Genomic DNA, 8,262 nt, shown 5'->3' on the forward strand with positions numbered 1-8,262 from the left:
ATTAGATTAGTTTGGGTGTGGAGTAATTTTTAAGATTACATAAGGTACCTCAATGTGTGTGGTCTATATTTAGAATAAAAAAGCCAGTGAAACTCATGTGCCATGCTAACAGGTGATTCAAGTCCATAAAATGTATGAAATTACCTTGAGTACATTACAAGTGCTGAATTATTTTTAACTGGGTGCTTCAGTTCACTCCTTTTAAAGACTCTTGAGTTGGCACTTAAGTTTGATGAAAAGTTGACTTAAGTATCTTAAGCTGATCACCCAAAAACATGTTATATCTTTTTTTTTAGGTAATTTTTGAAAGCTGTTGCAATCTAGACGTATTTTCTGGGTTTGGTCCTTCAAAAGCCTACAATAGAATAGGCTTTTGTTGTTTTAAGCAATTTATAAATGCATAGAAAGTCATGCTTTCAAAAAATTCACAATTCAACTAATACACCGTTATTTGGTAGGTGAGCAAATGAGGAACTGTGGTGTGGAAAGTTCAGCTGGCTAGATCAACATCATAAAAATGAAATCTGGAAAGAGAAATCAATGGCAGTACTAGAAAGATTTCCCAAATAATTTCCATCAGCTGCAAAGTAAATTAATATATATATGTGTTCTCTTAAAAGGAACATTGCTCATAGACATCTGCCCACCTCATACATTTCAGGAGATGTGTATTGGCATATTGACAAATTGAGATCTCCAATCTTAAAGATGACATGTCTAGCAGAAACAGTCTTTGCTAGGTATGAAATGGCATTAATTTCTGTGGAGATTAGCAGTTTGTGTTTGATCGTCCAGTATATTAACTCAGTTCCTCCGTTTGAGACATTAGAGTAAATCATGAGATGTTTACTTTCCACTGATACATGGTATTGGTATTCTAGCTGGAATGTTTACTGGCTGCCAAAAACGTATGTATATGCTAGTTGTTTGGAGAGCACAACACTTGAGAAATGGAACTTCAGGGACTCCTCAAAGTAATTAGGGAGTAAGAGGGGCATGTTGGAAGAAAGCAAATATCATGTCCTACTGGGACAAGAGATGGTACAATGGAGATGCTAGTGCCTGCTAGAAAGAATAAAGAGGCATGTTTGGGGCCTGTTGGGAGGAAGAATAGTAGTTCAATTTTGATAAAACCAACATCATTCTGAAGTCTGGATAAACATTCAGCCTTTTTGGACCATGGAAGTTGAGTACTACAACTTTCAGACTCTTTATGATTTTGTCAGAAAGAAGCTAAACATAATTTCAAGCCTATTTACTTTCTTCACTGGCCAAATAGTGCTTACTCCTCTTCCACAATGATCTGCTTGCTTCTGGTACCACTCATTAAAGCCCATTTCCCGTTTTTTTTAGTGTTCTGCTGTCCATTATTCTATCTGTGTATTTAATGTAAAAAAAGTAATGTAGCTAAAATAAAATAAAATAGGAGTGGGTTTAAACTCCATCCGGTTCTGTATTTTCTGCAGTAACTGCCACTTAGTGGGAGGGGAGCAGCAACAGGAATATAATACAGCGCACTGACACACATCACAGGCATTGTCCTGCAGTGAAGTACTGCACTCACTCAAGTGGAGAACTGCATTCATCCCTAGGAAGATGAAAAGTAGATACTTTTTGTATCCCCATTCCCACTTCCTGACTTTTTTAGTCATTAAAAATCTGTAGAAATTCTGAATCAGAGTTCCACTTCTCTGGAGATGTTAATTTTAATGAGGAAGAGAAAAGAATAGGATATTGTGTTGACTGTTTGGCTGATAAAGATACCCCTTCTTCCAATGCTGATAAGGATTTCCTTCCTATGATTAATATTTCTACCGGATGAAAAGCTGGACTAATGTTCTTTGAACAAGGATCAGTCAATACTGATAATTTTCTATTTCTCCCTGTCCGTTATTTCACAGATCCCACATATTTCACACAAAAGGCTGTTTAGCATGTATGCAAATTATACAGTTAAAGCTATAGTTTTGGAAGATAAAATTGTCACACTTCTTGCATTAATCCTTTATGCTTATTTCAGGTGACCTCCTGAATGAGCTGGAGTTCAATGAGATTTATCATACCATTTTCTCATGTTCTTTAGAAAATCCCTGCCTCTGACCTACTTTATTATAGAAACTTTTATTTGGAATACTTTGCAAATTGAGCACATAGTAATTTTGTGAGCAAAATAAAATACATTAGTATCCTTAACCCTCTTTCATTCTATCATAGTAGTACCTGCACAAAGACTTCTACTAGTGTAGAAATATCATAAAAAATTCCTACTCACTTGTCATTGGTAACACTTTCTAACGCAACCTGAAAATTTCTTTTCATCTGAAATTTTGCAAAGTTAAAATCTGTAAATCTTACAGATATATTCCTAGGTTGCACATAATAATGATCCTCTTGCAACTCTCAGGGAAGGGTAATGAACAGGGGCTCTTAAACTCCTGTATTTCATTAGCATTTCTTCTCCAAGAACAACACAGGATTTATGTATATTAAAACTCCTTGCTTTCTGAGAACCATACATGCTAATTAAACTTACAATGCTTATTTGACACCCTAGGAAGGATCTTACTGACAGAGTAATTCCTGTATTGCTTGGAGCTTTGTGTTCTGCCCATGCAACGGACCTGTCTCTTCTCTTTAACAATATTGAAAGCCTGTATGCTTTACTGTCCTTGTCAGGAGCTAATCTATAGAATTATTTTGTTGTTGCTGACATGCACAAACAGATTCTCACACTTGCAGTCACACAGCTGTGTGAGGTTTACCTACCCAAAAACTTTCAAGGGGCAGATTTTTGTTCTTAAATACATACATTAAAATCTACATTTGAGTTTATGATATACAAAAGATGCAGAATTAAGTTCTGAAATTCAGTAATATGAATGGGGGAAGAAGAAGAAAAGTATTTAGATTATGTCCTTGCATAAGTTTCTTTTGATATTTCATAGATGTTTAAATGTATAGTGAAGGTCTGCTGTGCAGTATCTTTTAGTACCAGTGTTTATACTGATGTCAAGAGATATGTAAATCAGATCTTAAAGTGCAGCTATTTTACCAACAGACTTCATGACATGTCAGATCTAGATAGGAGAATTGGATATAATACCGGGCAAGTACAGCTTAGTAAGCAACCTTCCCTGTGTTTGTGGGCAGCGTGATGATAAAAATCATCAAAGTGTATAAAGATGTGCCTCTTTTGATAGTACTGGTACCAGCGCAAGGACTGACTGACAGTTTTCCATCCAATCATCAAAGAATTCAAAATCCAAGTCTTACATGAGTGAAATATTAACTGATTTAGTTGTACCAAACTCAGGATCTGAAGAATAAGGTTCCCCTTCATAGTACTTCTTGACATTTCAAATATATAGGAGATAGCACATCCTGAAGTATGTTAGCGTATCTCCTTAGAAGGACATACCATATTGCCTCTTCTGAGTTGTCACCTTATCTGAACTTGAATCCACAGAAGAGTATAGTCCAGATGCTTAAAACCCTATTAGTTTTGTTATTACCTATATGACTCGTTCCTCAGATCCAACCTAGACCTAAGCTTTGTTGGCATATTCAGTATTTTTGACGGCAAGGAACAATTTTTAGACATATCTGTCCCTATGCAAGTTTGCTGATCGCCACAGCAGCAAAATTATTGCAATAGCATGAGTGAGAGGACTGCCTAACAGCAGTCAGATATTCAACGTATTTTTCACGCTGCTTCCTTTATTTACGCTATGGTAAATAAGTTTATGCAATCATGACTTGACGCTAAGTCTGTCTTGCTTTACATAACTGTGGTCTGCATTTCCAAACAAAGTAGGATGTGACTTAAGTAGCTTTTAAGACTGAATATGACTGTCAACCTTGTAGGGTCATCTTTATTCATTTCCTCTGCATAGATACTGCATACCGTACATTGTAGTCTCTCTTCTGTTATTTGCAGTTTTGTAATAACTGTTAACCACCAGCCAAATTGCATTTTGTCTTTCCTTTGAATTTACACCTCAGATTTTGACTGACATATCCACACTCCTTTATGAACTTTGTGATTTTGTTTCAGGTTTTCCCATCTGGCCTGCCTTTTTTAGTAGCCCACTTCTATCGCATCAAAGCCTGATTTATTTGACACCTGTGCTGTTTCAAAGAGGCATTCCATTGGTATGACAGGGTGGTATTTGATCCTGTGTCCATGCTTGCTCGATTTCTGTTACTTTAAATTCTTTTAAAAAGAATTGGAGTGAAATACATTTGCCTCATTCCATTCCAAAGAATAATTCTGGCTACATGGTGGGGTTTGAAAATCCACTAAAGCCACACGGAAGTCTCTGACAAATGAAATCAATAAACTAGTATATAAAATATGATAAGCATTAAGGGGGAAGCTATCATTACAAATAATTCAGAAAATGGTTGCTGTTGTAAAATTGAACAAAAGAATCATGTGCCACCTTAAGTTTATTGGAAAAGGCAAGCCCATGACTGATTTGGTTAGCCTAGTGGATCACAAGCTATTAGGAAATACAATTAGGAAATTTAGACAATTGCTGTGATTGCAAGCCAACCTTCTGTTGGCCAACCTTGGAGAGAGACCTGTCTTGGACCTGCTTTGTCCCTGTAATAGATGTGAAAAACGATATATCAAAAAGAGGGATGTCTGATCAAACTAGTAGTTCAGAAAGAAGTAGCGCTGTTAGGAGGTAAGCAGCATCTGAAAGTTCGGAATGAACTTTAATATGAAGTATGGGAATGTTAAAAACAATGCTGCATCTCAATTAAAATTGCTGCTGCTGAAGAGGATCAGAATTAGTAAGTATTGCTCTTGTGTTGAAAAATATTCCAAGGTTAACTCAGAGTATTGTATACCAAAAAACCTTACCTTTATTCTGAACAATTATTTGAAACTGTAGCTGAAACAGAGGGAACACTGGAAGATGATGTTCTCAGAGGATGAAAGAATACAGGTTTTGCAAGGGTAAATCTTGCTTCTCTTGTTTGAGAATTCTTTGAATGTTTCAATAGAATGAGGAATTAGTATGAACCAGATGATGTAGTTTAATGTGTTAAAATTTTGATTTTAATATCCTAAAGAAGTTAAATAATCATGTGGTAAGAATCAAAAAAATATTTGGAATGGAAAAAATGTATGGCTTTGTGGACCTTCCGTCTTTCTTCCCCCATACTGGCATGGTTACACATATTGATGTAGAACTAAACCATGATTATACTGGTTTGTTCTGTCATGGAAATAGTCTTCCTCTCAGATTTGGCTTCAGCTGTTGGCTTTTCTGTTAATTGTTTATGCAATTCATGGCAAAGCTGCATATTTTAGGGACATGTTCAGAGACTTCACCTAACCTCGGACAGAAAATAATTCTCCCATAAATTACGAGTATATGGAGAAGGCTGTCAAGTTGTTTTCTTTACCAATTTTAAAAGCTCAGTATTGATTATACAATCTTTCTCTTCTGTATTCAACATAGTGTGATAGTTTGAAGTATCTTGAGTGCAATTCTGGCATTGCTTAATGTAAATTTATGATTATAACCATATGAATGCTAGAGAAAAATGTGTTGAAGAGGACAAATGGAGTTTGTTGAATCAACATTGCAAATACTGTAACACATAGAAGCACAATTCTTTGTGAGATTTCATTCAAATAATTTTCAGGTATTTGTGAAAATGTTATGATATGTTCATATGACCCAATGACTACATCTGAAGAAATCAGAACTGACTCATGAAATATTTGCAAACCAAAAAAGCCTTCAGTGTAAACGTTACAACCAAACTTATTTACAGTGCAGTCCCTCTTTTATTGGGCTATAATAGACTTCTTGCTATATGCAAAAGCATGGGATTTTCGTGGTAGCCATTGTTACAGTTAATATTATAAACCGCATTGTAATGTCCTTTGTTCTCAGATACTGGTAATACAATGAAAAAAAGAGATGTTTCAGGCTAAGACTCTGTTCAGAAAGACTTTTGCATTGAAAGGGGCATTCGGGAGTACTCTCAAAAGTTAAGCTATGCTCTTAAAAGTCTGAGACAAATCTGAGTTTTACTGTTTGAACTTCTGTATGGATGAAGCAACTTTTCCTTGCCTTTGTCAAATGAACTTGGGTTAAACTGTAGGCACAAATGGCTGAAGCTGGCATGCTTACAAGTTACCCGCCTTCAGCTTATTTTAACCAGTTTAGCCAATGGAGTCCCATATTTCCTAAACGCTGATCAGTTTTTGTCTGAGATTGCCCAAGAGTCATTTTAAGGAGTTTCATAAAAGAAGAAGATAAAATCTCCAAGTCTGGCTTTTCTCCAGGATATAATGCAGATGTGCAGTAGTTTACTTGGGAATTTAAACAGCTCTCCATGAGTCAATGTCCCCAGTATTGTTCTTGGTGCTGTTTTCAGAACTGAGGTTGCTGTGTCTGTCCTCTGTAACCATCTCTGGTTTTCTGTGTTTTATTACTTTGGAGGCCTTGTTTAGAAAACCATACCTGTTCAGCAATTATTTCTCTATTAATATCCTTACATTTAAGAACATTGCATATGTTTGAAATTTCCTGTATATTCACAAAATTTGATTGATCTGAAGAGGCATATAGGAAAGTTCATTCAGAATGGTTATTTCAGATGCAGAAAGGCATGCAAAAGTTGTCATGTTACTACACCAGTATTTCATCTCTTACAGCTGTCTTCATCATATTGAATGAAGGATAACTGTCTTTTCAGACATATCTTTCTAGGCAGTAGAAGCTCTATCGGCACTGGTGGTATCTCTTGTGTGACCGAGCACCCAAGAGCTCCCTGGCTGCAGGATTTCAGTCCATGTTCCCTGTCAGAATCCAAGTTCTTCTATTCCTTGTAGTGCTTGCACTGTGTAAAGCTGTTTGCTTAGCAGATGGTGGGAATGTCTCTGTTTCCTTCTCTTCTGCAGCCTGCTCTTTGCAGGTTTATAATCAGTAAATAAGGTTCAGCCCCTTGATCCTAGTATCCTGAACCATGAGTCTGGATGAGATTTCTATATACTTTATTTTTTTCTTATTTTGAATCCTCAGTCAGTATAGAAATGCTCCCATAAGGATCTTCATTATATTAATACTTACAGCTGTGAAAATGATCTTTAATTTCAGATGTTCTCATGTGGAATATGTGTTTATTGACTCAAAATATCTCTTACCTTATGCAAGTCATTGAAGCTCTTTTAGCAATTGTAGCAGCCATTTTTGCTAAATGAAAGAAAGTGAGGAATGGTTCTTTTCCTGGTTTTCAGATCCTTTTGAGATTTTATGACTACTTGAGGCATCTTCCAAATACAACAAAAATAAAATGCTAAAGTATTGTTAACTTAAAAAGCTGTGTGTAGCTGATATGCATTCCAGCCGATGTACTACCTAGCCCTTTCCCTATTTTTTGATGTATTGGCAAGGAAAAGACTGTATACTAAGGTATATTGTGATGTATCTGTTTAGTGACCCTTCGTTGACAAGTCGTGGCTTTAACCTTGCAGTATTCCCAGGAAACAGGGACTGGGGCATAGGGAAATTAGATAAACCTGCAGTCACAGCAAATTAAAAAGAATAACCATTTCCTAGGTATCTGAAGGCAGTGTGTCTCACAGAGGCTTCGGGCTGTGTAATGGATTATATTGTTAGGCAAGGAATTAATTTCTGGAAGGAGTAATATTTTTTAGAAAGATTTGCAGTTAGTGTGTCAAACAGTTCTCCATTTCCATAATAGGCATAAACCAGATAATTTTTTTGTTGTTGGACAGAAGGAACTTGTGTCAAAGATTAAAGAGGAAGGGGGTGATTTGCTTGAGGTTCTTTTTTCCCATGTTAGTATTTTTATGTTTCTGCATATCATAACAGGAATTGATAACATTCACATATGCATGGTCTTGTGAAAAGGAAGTCATCTGAGAGGCAGAGGGTTGTACATCACTTTTTAGTTTTGTTTTCTTTTATAGTCTTAAGCTCAGGAATGAGTCATCTACAATACAATGTCCTGTGTTACTCTTTCTTTCATTAAATTATAAAAGAAATCATATTCGAAGGAACCTTAGGTTCATCCCTCTGTCCAAAAGCAGGGTCACTGTATCTATGACATTGTTCCACCTGCTTTAAAAAACGTATGGTAATAGAGACTGTGTATGCTCAGCATCAATTTATTCTAATGAAAACTTGGATTACAGTCGCTGCAACTGAAATCCATTAGTTCTTGTCCTGTCTACCACAGGCATTTAAACATTTTATTTCTACACTCCTCATG

Source organism: Gavia stellata, chromosome 9, assembly GCF_030936135.1.
Source record: "Gavia stellata isolate bGavSte3 chromosome 9, bGavSte3.hap2, whole genome shotgun sequence".
Taxonomy (NCBI): Eukaryota; Metazoa; Chordata; class Aves; order Gaviiformes; family Gaviidae; genus Gavia; species Gavia stellata.